The sequence below is a fragment of the Jaculus jaculus genome, chromosome 4 (genome assembly GCF_020740685.1).
Source record: "Jaculus jaculus isolate mJacJac1 chromosome 4, mJacJac1.mat.Y.cur, whole genome shotgun sequence".
In the NCBI taxonomy this organism is placed as follows: Eukaryota; Metazoa; Chordata; class Mammalia; order Rodentia; family Dipodidae; genus Jaculus; species Jaculus jaculus.
In genome coordinates this window covers 76965619-76984115 of record NC_059105.1, presented here as the reverse complement: position 1 = coordinate 76984115, position 18497 = coordinate 76965619, and the positions used below count along the sequence as shown (strand labels likewise).

At 36.3% G+C, this 18497-nt stretch overlaps 1 protein-coding gene and 1 pseudogene across 5 annotated transcripts in view; both read right to left on the bottom strand.

Annotated features, from left to right (window-relative positions):
- Kcnh7 (potassium voltage-gated channel subfamily H member 7) overlaps window positions 1–18497 on the bottom strand; it is a 461887-nt gene that overhangs the window by 260449 nt on the left and 182941 nt on the right. The gene's annotated exons all lie outside the window — the stretch shown is intronic.
- On the bottom strand, window positions 4186–5119 carry LOC101601310 (annotated as a pseudogene).

Genomic DNA, 18497 nt, shown 5'->3' with positions numbered 1-18497 from the left:
GTCTACAATGTACATAGAAAAACAAGGAAAACAATTCCTAGGACCTAAGATAAGTAATGGATCCTTAGGTTCAACATCAATGCCAGTGATAATAAAATAACAAGCTTGATTTGCTAAAGGAAAAAATAGACAACTATTACTTCAAATTTAAAGATCTTTTAATAATTATAAACAGATAAAAATAAGATATGCTACATTTTATTAGTTACAAAATAAGCAAATATATTAAATACTTAATGTAAGATATGAACAAAATTACTAAAAGAAAAAAATAAAGGAAGTGTTTTAAAATTTTGAAAAAAACTTTTTGCACCACAAAGAAAACCATCCTAAGAATTAAAAGAAACAACAGACAGAATGGGAGAAAATATTTACGAAGCCTAAATATGACAAGAGGTTGAGATGTAGAATATGTTTGGAATTCTACAACAGATAGGAGAAAGATAAAACATAGTCAAGAGGTCTAAACAGACTCATTTTTTTTCAAAGAAGATATACACATGGCCAACAGGCATATGAGAAAATGTTCAACATCAAGAGAAATGCAAATTAAGCCCAAGTAATATCAACCCAGTCCAGTAAGAATAGATATTATCAAAAAGACAAAAGATAAAAAGTGTTGTAAAGGAAAGAGAATCTTTGAACATATCTGGTTAATAAAAATTAACACAGCCAGAGAATGAAAATACTTAGTAGCAGAGGCCAGTAAGTTGAAAAGGAGACATAAAGGGTGGAGAAAGGAAGGGAGGAGGATACTTAATAGGTTGATATTGTATATATGTAATTACAATGATTGTAATGGGGAGGTAATATGATGGAGATTGGAATTTCAAATGGGAAAGTGTGGGGGTGGGGAGGGAGGGAATTACCATGGGATATATTTTATAATCATGGAAAATGTTAATAAAAATTTAAAAAAAAAATTAACACAGCCAAATGGAAAATGGGATGGAAATGAACATGTAAGTGTATATGACCTTGCTATTGTACTCCTGGAATTTATCTTCACATAAAACATGTATTTGAAGTTTTATAATAACCTTATTCTTAGTGATCCAACTCTGAAATAATAGATTTGTCCTTCAACAAATTAGTAGATAAACAAGCTATGGTGTAACCATAGTATGAAACAATATTCATCAATAAAAAGAAATATATTGATGCATTCAAAATATATATTACTATCTGGAGAATTATTCTGAGTTAAAAATGCCAAGACGAAAGTGATATGTACTCCATGATCATACTTACAACACATTACTGACGTGACATAATTACAGAAGTGGCAAACGAGTCAGAAGTGAAGGACCGAGGAAGAGGTGGAGGAGGTGGTTATAAGGACAACTGAGCCCTGAAAAAAATGTTTCTTAGCCCAGCGTGGTGGCTCATGCTTTTATTCCCAGCACTCGGGAGGGAGAGGTAGGAGGATTGCCATGAGTTCAAGGCCATCCTGAGACTACATAGTGAATTCCAGGTCAGCCTGGTCTAGTGTGAGACCCTACCTCAAAAACGCCCCCCCTCAAAAAAAAGTTTGTTACCTTGACTGTACCAATGGAACTGTCCTACTTTTAAATATAAGTTTGCAATAAGTTACCAACAGGGGATATTAGGTGGAAGATAATGGAATCTCTTTACATTTTAAAAATATAATTGCATCTTTAATAATCTTAGAATACAAATAGTTAAAGATATGAAATAATAAGCATAACACCCTATGGAATTTAACAGAGTTTTATAACTGGAAAACCTTAAGCAGTATTTTAACCTTACAAGCCTTACCTGTCTTCATCACAACTTCACAGTTTGGATTCTTAAGAAATGTATTTGTATAAACAACCCAGCTAAATATTAGCCACAGGAATAAGCATATATTGATTATCATCTACTTCAAAGATATTTAGCTAAGGCATAGCAACCTTTCCATCTTTTTTCATTTAATTTTTTTTTAAATTTTTGTTTCATTTTTATTTATTTATTTGAGTGTGACAGAGAGAGAGAGAGAGAGAGAGAGAGAGAGAGAGAGAGAGAGAGAGAGAGAGAATGGGCGCGCCAGCCACTGCTAACGAACTCCAGACGCGTGCGCCTCCTTGTGCATCTGCCTAACGTGGGTCCTGGGGAATCGAGCCTCGAACCAGGGTCCTTAGTCTTCATAGGCAAGTGCTTAACTGCTAAGCCATCTCTCCAGCCCTCATTTAATTTTTATTTAATGTAATTTTCATTCTCATATTGTCTTCAATCATTTATCAAACACTGTACAAAAAGGTTGATTTTTATCTCTGAGTCTTGTGTGGCTGTTCAACAGGGCTGTATTACAATGACTTATTGTAGCAGGCATGTGATACATATTTCTGATTACTAAAAGCTTCTCAATTCAACTACTCCTTGTACTTTCTCTGGAAAATAAGACCATACATTGGGGGCTCCTAAAGGGATGAAGTGTCAATATATAAGTATCTCCATCACCCCATGATGACTTACTAACAAGAATATACCTGGTAGCAGGAACACCTGCGTATGTCTGCTGGAAGCCACAGATGTGTTTGAAGGCTACAGTAATATATGCCTAACTTAAATCCACATAAGCACACAGCTGGGTTCTTGGTACTGTTGGAGAAGGCAGGTAACCTAGAGGCAGGAGGCAGCACCAAGTAGACAGGAAAACACCAAATAATGTGCCAGAGATTTCAATATGCATTTGCTCTTATGTGGAAACAATTTAACCAAGCAAAGCAAATTGGTCAAAATTTAGGCATTTGCAGAGTACAACATGAAACAATGCATATGGTCTGAGATTTTTAAGTACACTTTCCGGAGTGCAGTGGAGAGAAATTAGCGGGGGGGAAGCAGTATTAATGCAATTACCATTGAAGCTGTAAACAGTCCACTTTGTTAACTGACAGAAAACCTGGCTACAAGGAATATCGTCCTCCTTTGAAATATTTTGATGAGCCTGAGAACTGCCTGCCTAATGCTTTTATGATAAGTTGTATCAAATAATACTCAACCAACTCATTAGTTAAGTGAGCACACTAGCACAGAGCACCCTAGCATGGTCATACTATTGATTTTGTTTTTAAAACTTTGTTGAACAATACATCAGAATTGATTTGTGAACAATATCTCAGAATATTGAATGGCATCCTATTACAGTGTACATTAATACAAAAGTATGGGGACAATATATAACAAATCTGAGCTAGAGTGAAACTGCATTTGCATTATGGAAATAGAATGATGGGTTTGATTGTTTAAAGAAAAATTCTCACTGAAGCAGACTAATACATGATTAGGTTCAATTGGCCTTAACTTATAGAAAATGTTTCTCAGGCTGGAAAGATGACTTAGCAGTTAAGTCTGCAAAACCAAAGGATTCAGGTTCCATTCCTCAGGACCCACATAAGCCAGATGCATAAGGCAATCCATGCATCTGGAGTTCACTTGCAGTGGCTGAAGGCTCTGGCAAACCCATTTTCTCTCTCTCTCTCTATCTGCCTCTTTCCCTCTCTCTCAAATAAATAGATAAAATTTAAAAAAAAAATAAAAATATTTCTCTACTTTTTGAAGACTAGCATATAATGGACAATTCAAAATAGTGCTTCAGTGGGCCACACTGTAGTGCCTTCGTTTATGGGTTGGGAATCACTACCATGAGGACTCCAATTCATGCACTACCTTATCTCATCTCAAATGCAGATAAATATACAGAATGTTTATTTTACAAAATTATTTGACCTTAAAATTTCAGTAATAATATATATTTGTATATATATATACATTTATATATTTCTGTCCTTGTGATACTACAATTAGTCAAGTTATATCTATATCTACATCTATATCTATATATATGTATTTATCATATTATATATGCATATACATATATATAGTATATGTGTGTATATTCATTATGCATATATTATTGAGACTAGATCACACACTCTTTCTCAGCCCAGTCTCCACCTTCTGGGTTTGTGATTGTTGCACTTTAGCAACCTTAATAGTTGGGATCACAAACATATCTGGTGTGATTTATTTTTTTAAAAAGTTCTAATGTATTATTTCTTTTATATTTTATTTAATTCATAATCATTGTATCATTCCTGTAATATCTATGTTTTTAAGAGAAATAAGCCTTTATTTCCATGTTTTCCCAATAAAGTTGGCTTTTTGATTGCTTTCAGGTGATTAGTCGAAGAGACCAAATCCCATGAGCTGTCTGTCTCTGACTTTTCTTTTTGCTTCCACCTTGGCTGGGGCCATGGCTGCAGCAGGAGCAACACTGGTGGTGGTGGCCACAGGGAAAGAGGCCACAAATGCAGATGGATCAGAGAAGAAGGCTAGCAAGTGGGAAGGAGTACTCAGTCTCCACAGACCAAGCCAGGACCCGCTTGTCCCATTAATGATAGAATGAGGCACTGAGGCAGCAGCTGGGTAATGGATCTTCAGATAAACACTGGCAACAGTGCAACACCCTCAAAGAAGCAGGAATTCAGGGTGTTTGCTGTGATGTCAAGTACTTCGGGGTTGTAGATGCTGCCATTGTCAAACATCTGTTGGGTGAACAGCCCAAAGGATAAGAGGGTATGTTCATTGTGTTCAGCAGGATGGCCTTGCCGGCTCCCACTTTATCTCCAGTCTTGATGAGCTGCACAGCACTCAGAGTTTCAATGGTGACTCTGCAGATTTGGTGGTGATGCCCAAAGCCTGAAAGAAGGAGGACTTCTCAGGCCCCAGACTGGTGTTCTGGGTAGGCACAATGACTTCGCATGGTGCAGTGGCACCAGCATGGGCAGCAGCTGACACCTTATTTGCCAGCAGCATGTCCCTTATCTCAGTGAGGTTCTCCTTGGTGACTACAAAGCCCACATTCCCCCGGATATGAGGCAACAGGTTCTCCAGAATTGGGTTGTTCCTCAGGTGCCCTCCAATGGGCTTGCATACCATGGTTTTCTTGACCGTCAGCACCACCACCTTCCCTTGGAGGGTCATGTGGATCTGCCACATCTGCCAGAGCCCACATTGTCTGCTCACATGATGAAGCATTATGGATAATCATCCAAGAATGGATAATATTAAGGAAGTAGTGAGGCTTCCAGGTTGCCCTGTCTTCCCTGGGCATCATGGTGGTGTGTCAGGGATTGCCATGCAGGGTTTAAAGACGATGTCACTCTAAAGAGGAAACCTGTCTTGGAGAGTTTCTCCTTTGGTCCAATCTGTTTGGAGTTGTGTTGGCTTCTTGTATCTTGATGGGCCTTTCTTTTAAGAGACTGGGAAAGTTTTCTTCAATTATTTTGTTAAATAAGTTCTCCATGCCTTTGGTCTGAATTTCTTCTCCTTCTGGTATTCCAATGATCCTGATATTAGGACGTTTAAGTGTATCCCACAATTCTCTCATGTTCTGTTCACAGGAACTTTTGAACTAACTGAAATTTTTGACCTTTCAAACTGTTTCTTCCATCTTGTCTTCCAGATCACAGTTTCTATCCTCCACTTTGCTAACTCTATTCTTGAGAGCTTCTAGAGAGTTTTGGATTTGTTCAATTAAGTTTGCATTTTCTACTACGTTTCTATGTATAATTTCCATCCCTCTGTCAAGCTCCCTTTTCACATCATTTTCTGATTTTCTTGATGATTCTTGGAATTCATCCTTGCATTTCTTTATGTCTTCATTTAGCATGGCCAGCTGATTTTTAAGGTCTTCTTTTTTTTCATTCTTCCTCAAATCTCTTAACTCTCTTTGAACTCATTCCAATTTCTTATCTATTAGTTCTAGTTTAGTGATGGCAGCATCCACACAATTATCGGTCCTTTGTTGCTTTCCTGCAAGTTCTACCAGTAGGTTGGTCAGGGTTGCATTGCTCATAGCTTCAATTTGATGTTCTGATCCTAATGACTCTTCTATGTTTTGGTTAGATATATTCATTGTAGGACTGGATGATCTAACTAGTTTTTCTTTCATTTGATTTTTCATGTTATTTCTTTTGCACTGTGGTCTTCCCATGACAGTGGATGGGAACATAGGTGGGTGGATCAGCCTGGGCTCAAACACAATGGGAATCTGAGGCAGGGCAGTTGCCTGATGAGAGCATCATATCTAATTTTTAAGAAAAAAATTACCAGGGAGGAGAAATAAAACCTTCTTTTGATGAAGTCAGTTGCAGGTTTAATAAGTATGATTGAAACTATTAAATCTAAAGGGGACACTGCTTTTTAAGTTTGTGGAATCATGGAGAACTCTATCTAAATATCTAAAAGAGTTTACTCAGTGAGCTTGGTCTAATGAAAGGAGCTCTCTGAAGCACCTTTACCACTAAGCAATCTCTCTAGCCTTATTTTCTCTATTTTATGTTTTTGACAAAGGATCTCCCACTTAAAATGTAGATCACAGATTTAGGTATACTAGTTATCCAGGTATACCTTCTCACTCTTCCTCTCTAGCAAATGGATTGTAGGTGTGTATCACATCAAACTTTTTTTTTCATTTTTTTCCTACATGTGTGCTCAGGATCTGAGCTCAGGAAGGTCCTCCTGTTTGTGTGGCAAGCACTTTAATGATAACCATCTACCTTGACCCCAGGAAGACATCTTGACTTCAGCTTTCTATGAGTGCCTTTAAAAAGACGATTTATCTAAGTTCATCCAGTCTTTGAGCTCACAGAACTGTGGGATAATAAATTACTATGGTGGTCTGAATGAAATAACCCCTATAGGTGCCTATGTTTTGAAAATGTAGTCCCTAGCTGGTGGGCAAATTAGGAAAGTTGTGGAGCCTTCAAGTGAAGCTTTGTTGGAGGAGGTGTGTCTCTGTAGAGAGGCTTTGGTGTAACTAAGCCAGCTCCAAGCTTAGTACTTGGACTACTTCCTTTATGCTAATATGGAAATGTGACCTAAGTTTCCTGCTCAGGCCTGATGTGCTTTCCCCATCATAATGAACCTTCCTATTGAAACTACCAACTGAAATAAACCCTTCTTCACATGAACTGCTTGCAGTTTGGTTTTCTTTTCTTCTTCTTCTTCTTTTTTTTTTGCCTTAGCAACAATAAGGTAGCTGCCACACCTAGCCATAGGAAAAAAAGAAATCATTTTTGATTAGTTTACATGCTTTCAGTGGATCAGTTAAGTACTTAGGAACTTCTATGGTGCATTCCTATGATCAAGAGGCTGCTGGTGGGTGGGAAAGATGGCTTAGCAGTTAAGATCCTTGCCTGTGAATCCTAAGAACCCAGGTTTGATTCACCAGTACCCACATAAGTCCCAGATGTACATGTGGTGCAGGCATCTGGAGTTTGTTTACAGTGGTGCACCCACTCTCTCTTTCTATCTGCCCTTTTCTCTCTTTGTGTCTCAAATCCATCAATAAAAAGTCTGCTGGTTTAAGCATAAAGATGGAAATTTTAGACTATGTGTCCAAATGATGGCACATGCGGTCTTGCTGTTTAGTAAGTACCTATCTCCTGGTTCCAGCTTGCAAAAGATTTAGCTTCTCAACATTACTATAGTTGTTTCCAAAATGTCCTTCTCATGCAAGTTCATGGTGTGTGTGTGTGTGTGTGTGTGTGTGTTTATGGATACATGGTCTGGTAGGGATAGTTAGACTTATCATATTCAGTAAAAGTAGCTAGCTTCTGTTACACATGAGGCTTTTAAGTATGCTTGCTTGGAATTTTAGAACCATTATGAGGCCCCATCTAAATCTGTGTGGTCACATTTACAAATGTCTTATTTTTATATCCTTTTATGGTCTATTGTTTGTTGTAGACAGTTTCACATTGCTGGGATGAACATCCAACCAGTTTTATGGGAGAAAGGAATTTTATTAAAGCTTGCAGATCCAGGGAGTTTCCATTAATGGTGGAATAAGCTGGGTCCCGTTCATATATCAAAGCAGGGAGGGAAAACACCATCACCAGTCAGCACAAATCAGCAGCAAACAGGACTATGCTAGAGCTCAAACATCTCTGTATGCCTTGGGGCTAGAATTTAGATCCCCCCAAACATAGCTTTGGGCTGGACCTCAGGATCTACCCCAAGTGGCTGGAGATCCATGTTCTAAGCTTTAATAAACACCTGAGTCTATAGGGGACATCCATTCAAACTACCACATGGTTCATTAGACCACAAACCCCCAGAGAATAAGAAGTACATTACACATACTATTACATCCTCAATTAGCCTGAAGTAGGCAGTAAATAACAATTGTTGAAAGTATAATAGTTACTATGTAGTAGTAAATCAGAGAGGTTATAGTACTGAAGCCAGGACCATATTGCAGACAAGATAATGTTGTCTCATCATGAGTGATCAATAAATAATCTGTTATAGCTGGGTATGATGGTGCATGCCTTTAATCCCAGCACCTGGGAGACACAAGCAGGATGATTGTCTTAAGTTCAAGGCCACCCTGAAACTACATAGTGAATTCCAGGTCAGCTTGGACTAGAGTGAGACCCTACCTTGAAAATCTTTAAAAATATATATATTATAAACTTGAAATTTGTAACTAAACACTAAACTTTACTTCATGGTAAGTCCACCTTGATCTAGTTTGTCATACATTTCCTGTTTTAACTTTATCTACTTCTATCTCTGTGTGTTCATGTATCATGAACATACATTGCTGTGAATTATGTCTACTTTTTCTCAGATTAAATGAATTCTTGTTCTTGTACATGCCTTATTTTAAAATAGGGGTCAAAGAATCAAGGAATCTTGGGATCATAGTCAAATCCAGCATTAGACTTTTTTTTTTAAATGCTTACTCCACAAGATAAGAGACTTTTTTCCTTTGTTGTTCCATGCTAGGTATTAAACCTGGGTGTTCACATATGCCAGAAAAATATCCTAAGCCATACCCTAATCCTACTAAGGACTTTAAAAATCGATTTAACTAGCTGCATTTTATATTTATTTTGTATTGTTTGTATGAGAGAGTGGAAGAGAACAAAAGAGAGAAAAAATTGGTTCACCAGGCTCTCCAGCCACTAAAGTAGAACTCCAGATGCATGCACCATGCACCACCTTGCTCTTGCATCATCTTGTGCATCTGGCTTACCTGGGACCTGAGGAATCAAACATGGGTCCTTAGGTTTTACAGGCAAATGTCTTAACTGCTAAGACATATCTCCCGCCCAGTAGTTTCATTTTGAATGGTCATGTAATATCAATGGCTATATAGTAGTCTTGTTTTTTGCCCCAAAGACTTAAAAATTTACTATTTGGTGCTTTTTAGGAACAGTTAGCCCATCTCTGTATTATGAATAGTTCAAATACCATCTTTCCTACAAATACCAGAGTATAACCAATGAGCGCAGTCTTCCTATAAATCTTAGTTAGCTTGCTTCTAGTCCTATTAACCATTCATTTCACAGTGCCTTGCCTATCTCACATGTAAAATGAGCAGGCATATTTAACCCGGTTTTAGCTAGATATTGTTTTCATATATTGTTTTTGCCAAAGAATAATCAAACATGTAGGGACCATTTGAGTAGCATGACTATAATATTATAAATGTTAATATTCAGATGACAGGAAATAGGAAGAAATGAAAGAAACTTGAAATTATTATGCATATCTGATTTTCATTTACCCATTGTTGCTAAAAAGGCTATACATTAAGTAATACTATTAAGGTTCCATGTTTTTAGAACATTACAAGGTATACAATTATAATATATGACTGTTTATATGCATGTTGTTTTGTAAGCTTTTTAAAAATATCTGTCCTAAATTTTACAAAAGAGCAAATATAAAAGCATAGTATAACTGAACCAAGTAAAAGAATTCTGAAAATACACAGAAGAAATACTAATAATATATTTCAAGAAATTCAAATAGATAATGATATCCCAGGACAATGATAAGGAAGATGAAATCACTTAAAAATGACACTTAATGAAATCACTTAAAAATGACTATCTGTGTATAAGAATACTGATATTCTTTGAATCCATCAAGGGGAGCTGATGACTATAAATAATCAATGTTTCAATCAACCTGGAAAGTTGTAATATCAAAAATTGTTATAATTAATAGATGTTTGGGCCTAGACTTGAACACATCTTAAAAAGAAATGTAATGTTAGGGCAGAAAGGTTCTGTGGACTAAAGTCTACAACATATACTTTTCTGAATTTTTGTAAGAAATGTGTCATAGCAAGAACCTGGAACAGAATATAAGAGAGATAGCAAGAAAATTGTATTTGTATTAGAGCCATTGAGTTTCCTTCACTTCGTAGGAATGACCCAAGAATGCCAAATACAAAGCTATGTAACGAGATTGAGTTTGTGTGAATATTTTATGAGTAGCTATTACAACTTGCTACAACAGAGTGTATTTGTAGGAGCTCAGTCAGTAGAGTTATTTGCTATGCAGACTATACTGCTATGATTCTGAGGTATTTATGAGCAAATATTATGTATTATTTATTTATATACCCTGCCTTATCATATTTGCATATATTAACTTAGTTCATACATTTTAAATGAGCAAAAGCATAAAAATTGAATCCATAAATTTTCAGTAAACCTTTCACCAGCCTTATTCTAAAACTGAGATATGTTCTTCTATGGTGACATGAAGGTAAGCACATTTAACAACCAAGTTAATATTTCTTAATCAAATATCAGTTATTTTAAAAATATTTGAAATAATGTAGAATGAAAATAGTTATATATAAGAGACTAAAACAATTTTGACATTAAGTTTTATTTATTTATTTATTTTTATTTTAGAGAGGTGTGAGAGACAAAGGGAGAGAACTGGCATGTCGGGGCCTCAGCCACTGACATTGAACTCCAGGTGCTATCGCCACCTACTGGGCATGTAAGATCTTGTGCTTGCCTCATCTTTGTGCATCTGGCTTATTTGGAGCCTGGAGAGTCCAACATGGGTCCTTAAGATTTGCAGGCAAGTGCCTTGTCTGCTAAGCCCTCTCTCCAGCCCTTCATTAATTTTAATGTGGGAAATAATACTTGCAGATACATATAGTTTGTGCAAAGTGCTTTTTAATCTTTTTATTTGCAGGGATGAATTTTTCCTGTCATTAGGCACATCTTAGTGGTAAAATATGTGCTACTTCATTGGATAAATAGATATAGGGAAATCCAGCTACATGTTCTCTGTTTTAAAATTTCGAATACATAGGTTAATTGCAATACTGAATTTGCTACTGTAAACATAGATGTTCTCTATCTGATCATGTCAAAAGTCTTAGAGCAGTAGTACAAAATCTTCAGATGTTATTTAAGACCTAACACTTACAAATTAGTTTAACATCTTTGGACCTTGTCAACACTAGGGGCAAGTTTATTTCAATTAAATAAGTAAACATACAATTGATGGATGGATGTAAAAAATATATGAGCTTAGCTAGGCATCATGGCATGTACCTTTGCTGCCAGCACTTGGGAGGCAGAGGTAGGAGGATTGCTATGAGTTTGAAGAAAGATTGTGAGACTACATAGTGAATTCCAGGTCAACCTGGGCTAGAGGGAGACCTCACTTCAAAGGAAACAAGAACAAACAAACAAAAAAGAATTTGTGAGTTTGAACAACAAACATAATTAATCACAAGAACTACATTGTTACTAACAGTATGATGTTTAACAAAATGTCTCCAAAACTATTACTTATGTGCAAGATGGGTATAGTTACAGTGTATAATTCAAACTACTGTAAAACTTTGAAGAAATAAAACATGTATAGGGCTTAACATAGTGAACATGCAATTGATTTTACACAAAATTATTAAACAAAAATCAATCCTATAAGAAGAAAGTAGTTATACTAAGTAAGACACTAATAAATATTGGCATCTTTTTTAGAAATGTATGGTTTCCTTACAGTGGCAGTGCTTTCTCATAATGTTAATGAATGCTTTACAGCTTTGAGAAGCCTTCAGCAAGTGCCTGACCTACTTATTAGGAAGAGAACTCCAATAATCTGGCCTTTACAAAGGCTCTGTTTCCCTGGACAGAGGAAATTGTATAATTAATACTTTAGACATTGCTATAGAATGCTTTCAATTACATTAAAGCACTACAGTCCTTAAAGTTGTTAATTGGTCGCTTTTCATAAATTTATTATTTCCAGGACACTAAAAGTGTCTGAAATATATCGAAGAATACAATGAACACATTTTACAAAATATGATTGTAATGTTTAAATACTCATATGTTAAAATATCTGTTCAAAATCATCTCCAGTAGAACAGTACAAATAAGACACTACTAGAGTAACACAATTTCAGTCTGTGTCTCCAAGATGTTTTTGGCCACACTGAGCATCACTATATTAGTTCTGTGCTCTGTGGTATCTAATTATATCAGAATCAGATATATTATAGTATCTCAATCTGAATATCACATTTTATAAGGGAAATTGTTAGACGAGAGTCCCAAAGGCAAGGAGCAACATAAGAGTCACAGTTTGAGGAAAATTATGCTAAAAGAAAAAAATATCAAGAACTTGAGGAGATTCTCAAGGGGCTATCAGAACTTACTCCAAGTGGAAAGATGCTTGCAAAAGGGAGAAAATTGTTAATGTACTTCTAGAGGGCACCAATAAATGAATGTCATCAATACTTGTATTATAAAATGGAAAAGACAGTTGGGAGCAGGTTTGGGTATTTGTTCACCAGCAGGGTTCCTGACAGCCACCACTTCTTTACTGTGTAATGTTGCTGCTTCATTTGGGTGATGGGCCATTGCTACAGATATTCATAATTTGTCAGTGTCTCTGACTTTCTAGCTCTATACCATTAAGCAACTTAACTTCACTTTTTTGGGAGGATTTGAGTATTTTCAGATTTGTAAAATGAAAATATTTTGAAAACGGGCCCTGATATTTAAAGATCTAATCTAAATGAAGGAGATAATTATTTTGAGAAATTTCGAAAGCAGTATAAACTTAGCCAGCTTCAATGAGTTGGTCTTGAATGTAGACTACGGAAAACTCACATAGATAGCCTTTTCAAAGAAACTCTATCAGCATGAATAGTGTTCCTATCTGAAGCTGAAGCTGAAAAATACAGGCTAATTCAAGTTAAACTATGTTGCCTAAGAATGAATGCCTGCTTCTTCACTACAAAATATTGGTTTTATTTGAAACCACTGGAGAAACATGTATGTATGTATTTATGTATGTATGTATGTATGTATGTATATTCAAATTTAGGTTGTGTATTACTCTTAGCAGCTCCAGTAGGTTATATCGGGTAATTGTACACACCAGTATTAACTAATAATATAAGTAATAAATACACAGTTCATGTTTTAGGAAAATAGAAATTTCATTAAGACTATCTCCAATGCCAATTATTAAATACCCTCACTAGTGTACTTTCTTTTTCTACCCTATTCAATAGAAAACCTCAAAAGAAGAACATGCTATATGCCAATGCATGGTGATCTCCAAATTCCCAAAGTCTTTTATATTATAACCTTTTCTAGAGTTGATATATTAGTAATTTTGTCATAACACTTTTTGGTTTTATAAAAGTTCTTATTTATACAAGTGCTAAATTGCAAAGAATAAAGAAAAATGTCAGAGAATTTAAAAATAAATTGTATTTTTAGGGTTTCAATAATAGATATCTAATACTATTTTGCATTTCATGGAATTATCTATTTTTCTGTCTCTGTCTCTATTATGGCAAGAGATCATCATGGAAGCAGATGTGTGCAGTCAAGACTCAGAGTTCATTCTCTGGTTATGCTATTGTCTCACTGAGGAAAGTACTATATTGTTATTCACAGCAATGTGACTTTTCAAAACACAATATTGAAATGACTTCACTGTAATAATTTTATAACATAATAATTCATTAAACTGTTTTTCTCTATATGCTACTTGAATTTAGAAAAGATTCTTAAAATATGTATGTTGCAAAAAAGACAACCTGGAATCTGGACTTGAGTAGCACTTTCAATGGCACTATATAGCTAATCTAACTGTGCGCCACAAAGTGCCTGACTCCCCTGTGACTAGGACTTTGCTTTTTCTAATTTTATCCTCAGGAAAAGCAAGAGCTATAAATCTCTCTCAATTGTAGAAATTGAGGCTTAAGGGACAAGCTCGAGTCTCATAGGTCTTTACCTTGTTTCACTAGAGTTAAATTGAGGAAAATAAATGCATAGAGACTTAGATTATTTTAGCATGTAGCCTGTGAAGTTAAATAAAGCTAGGCAGACTGAGTACACAGGCCTGCTGTTTATTATTATATAACACAAACGTTGTGTTAACACGATGTAAATGGATATGTCTGTCCAATACAGTTCTTTTTTTTTTTTTTTTTTCGAGGTAGGGTCTCACTCTTGCTCAGGCTGACCTGGAATTCACTATGTAGTCTCAGGGTGGCCTCAAACTCTCAGAGATCCTCCTACCTCTGCCTTCCAAGTGCTGGGATTAAAGGCGTGCGCAACCACGCCCAGCCCAATACAGTTCTTGATATCTTGGCTAGAATAATTACACAAGATACATATGCAGATAAAAGTAAAAGGTATAGAAATGGGCAAGCAATGAGTTTACCATTTACAATGGTATAACCATATTCAAAGAAAAAAATTAAAACTCCAGCCAAAAGAAAAAGTAACTGCCTAGGAATAAGAAATAATAAATTTGTAAGATACAAAATTAACAACAAAAGAATTATCAGAAATTGCAAGGTATAAAAACAAGCAGAAGTCTATAGTAGTTCTAACCTCTAATAATATACTACCCCCAAATAATTGAGAAAAACAATATCATTTATTATCCCATCAAAAATACTATGTGGGGCTGAAAAGATGGCTCAGCAGTTAAGGTGCTTGCCTTCAATATCTAACAACCTGGTTTCAATTCCCCTGTACCCAGGTAAAGCCAGATGTACAAAGTAGTGTTTGCATCTGGAATTCATTTTTAGTGGCTGGAAGTCTTGAAGTATCTATTCTCTTCCTCTATCTCTCTCTCTCTCCCTCTTCTTGAAATTAAATAAATAATAATATATTTTAAAAATATTTCAGTGAGCCTGGAAAGATGGCTTAGTTAAGACCTGAGTTTGATAGTCAACACATACATAAAATATAGGTATGGGAAGATAGACAGAAACAGAAGAATACCTGGGGCTTACTCAGTAGCTAGTTAATGAGCTCAGGATTTAGATAAAGACTATTTCAAAAAAAAAAAAAATAATAAGGTGGAATGAAGTTGAAGAAGACATCCAATGTTAACCCCTGAACACACACACACACACACACACACACCACATACAAATGTGCATGCATCTACTCACGTATACACACATGTGCACTATACACAAAAATCATTTTAGGAAAGAATTCAAATGGGGATATGAAAGACTTTACTGAAACTATGAAGTACTAGCTAAAGACATTAAAGAAGACACAAATTGCAAGATAATCTCTTTACAGATAGGGAAATATTAACATTGTTAAAATGTAGATAATAATATCCAAAGAAATCCACAGATTCCATACAACTTCTGTCAAAATACCAATGACACTTTTTTCATAAGCTTACAGAAAATATTAACATTTATATGGAATCAATAATGAACTCTAAAGCAGAAATAATCTTTCACAAAAACAACAATGCAGGTGGCATCACACTATGTAATTTCAGTGTACATTGTCAAGAAATAGATCCATGAGCATCTCTCAATCACTTTCTGACATATATAATGAGGGATAACACATAGAATCATTTCCTTAATAAATGATGTAAGCACAACTGGATGTACACATTTAAAAATATTAAGCTGGGCTTGGTGGCGCATGCCTTTAATCCAGCACTTAGGAGGTAGAGGTAGGAAGACCACTATGAATTCAAGGCCACTCTGAGACTGAATTCCAGTTCAGCCTGGGCTACAGTGAAACCATACCATGAAAAAAAAAAAAAACTTAAAAAATATGAAATTAGACCCTATTAAAATGCTATATATATAAATCATTTCAAAAATTATTAAAGGCTTAAAACAGTGTGAACTGACATTGGTTGGAAGAGTATATTTTTTGGATATTACCGCCAAAGCAAAATGCAGACAAAAAGGATTACATAAAATTAAAAACTTCTACACAGCTGATGAAATAATCAAATGATGAGATAAATAATTGGATAGCACTTTCAAAAAATCATATGATAATTGTTTAGTTTCAAAATCTCAGTTAAAAATGATAATCCCAGAGAATAATGTCAGAGAATGTGTTTTCCTTATCCAGAAGGCAGTGAAAAGCGAAGAGATAAACCACCCCTTACACATCAGCCAGGGCATAGGTTAAACCACCTTGGAATCGGAGAGGTGAGAAGAGTGCTGCTTCAATGGAGAGCCTGGCAAACCAGCTCCAGGTGGTTGGAGTCAGACACTAAGGATACTCAAAATGCACCAAAGCACAAATCCAGAAGCTCTGCTGAGAGCACAGAACTAAAGTAGACATAAAATGCACCCAAAGTGGCTCAGAGAATTTTGCAGAAGAGGGAACAGAAGTGCCACAGAGTGGAGAAGAATGACCAGAAGCATTGCCTCCCCCGCCACCTACAAAGACTGACTGCTGCTCTCACCAAAGCCATGGTGAGCACTAGCAATCCTACTGAGCAGGGCTCTCAGTGGAGTGGGGGGAAGGGAGAAGGGAAATGATGGTACCAATACATGTTATGTACATAGAAACTTTCTACTTAATAGTAATACTAATAAAAACATGGAATTTATATGCCACTCTTGTGTTGCTCTGATCACAATTTGTGACAGAAACAGCTTAACAAATTGGGATGGTTAACGAGGCCATGTTTACAGGATTTAGAACCACCTGGTAGATAAACTATAATAATTTCTGTGAGGGGTTTTCTAGATTAGGTTAATTGAAGTGAGATAACCCGTCCTAAGTTTGACTGTCACCATTCCATCGGTTGCAATCCTAGACTGTAGAAGAAGGAGAAACAGAGCTGAACAGCATCATCCTTTTCTTGGGTGCTTCATGCTCTTGCCACCAAGCTTTCCCGGCCTCACTTGACTGTGGCCTCAGGCTTTCCTGACCCTGATGGACTATAGCCACTTAAATATTCAGCTGAAATAGTCCTCCTTTCCTTTCCTTTCCTTTCCTTTCCTTTCCTTTCCTTTCCTTTCCTTTCCTTTCCTTTCCTTTCCTTTCCTTTCCTTTCCTTTCCTTTCCTTTCCTTTCCTTTCCTTTCCTTTCCTTTCCTTTCCTTTCCTTTCCTTTCCTTTCCTTTTCCTTTTCCCTTTCCTTTCCTTTCCTTCCTTTCCTTCCTTCCTTCCTTCCTTCCTTCCTTCCTTCCTTCCTTCCTTCCCTCCCTCCCTCCCTCCCTCCCTCCCTCCCTCCCTCCCTCCCTCCCTCCCTCCCTCCCTCCCTCCTTTCTTTCTTCTTTCTTTCTTTCTTTCTTTCTTTTTCTTTTTTGAGGCAAGCCCAACCAACTGGCCTTTCTTTTTTATGTGGGTGTGGGTGCGGGGGTGAGGATTGTCAAGGTTGTGCATGGGCAATCTCAGTCACTTGTGTCACTTTGTCCATCTGGCTTATGTGGACCTGCAGAGTTGAACATGGATTCTTAGGCTTGACAGGCAAGCTCCTTAACTACTAATGTGTCTCTCCAGCACCTAAACCTTATTTCTTAAGTTGTTTTTTGTCATAGCAATGGGTAAAGTAACACAAGCATTAAGATTTATTTTGGCTCACAGTTTCAGAGTTTAGTTCCCTCCTGGAAAGGAAGCACGCTGGAAAATCCTGCCATATGGCATGTGGCAGCTGCTGTTTATATCATGACAGACCCGAAAGCCTAAGATGAGGCTGGAATGAGGGCCCAGCCTACACACCCCAAAAAGGCTCACCACTTGTGACCTACTTTCTCCAGATGGCCTTTACTCATTAAGGTTTCACAGCCTCCAAAAATAGTGTCACCAGCTTCGGGACAAGCAAAGAGCAGATTTTTTGATCCATTTGTGAAAATATTAATGAGTATGATAGCTTAATCAAGGGTTATATTCTGTACAAGTCTGTAAGAAACTGCTTGTCTTTCAAAGTTTCTATAACCATTTTCCACTCACAGTAGGAAAACATGAAAGCACATGGTACTCTACTTTCTGTCAATATCAATGTTGAAACCTTACATGCTAATGGATCTGCAACTCTTTTCACTGCTTGTTTACCTTGTAATTTACTAAAGCCATATGATAATTTTTTTCTCATGTGTCTATTTTACATCACTGTTTTTCAATAATGTGTCTGTTCAAATCTTTCATCAGCCAAATTTTTTAAATAGGATTTTATAATTTAAATTTTAGACTTCTTTTCATATGTGGAAAGAGGTTTATTATCAATATGTTGTCTTATGCAAATATTTTCAGCTAATGTCTGGCTTGTGTTCTGACTTTGACAGTGTCTCACACAGGTTTTCTTGAAGTCCAATTTAGAGATAATGCTTTTTCATAGACTGTGAATTTGATGCTGTACTTAAAAAGTCACCACCAGCTGCTACAATAGAATATTGTAGCC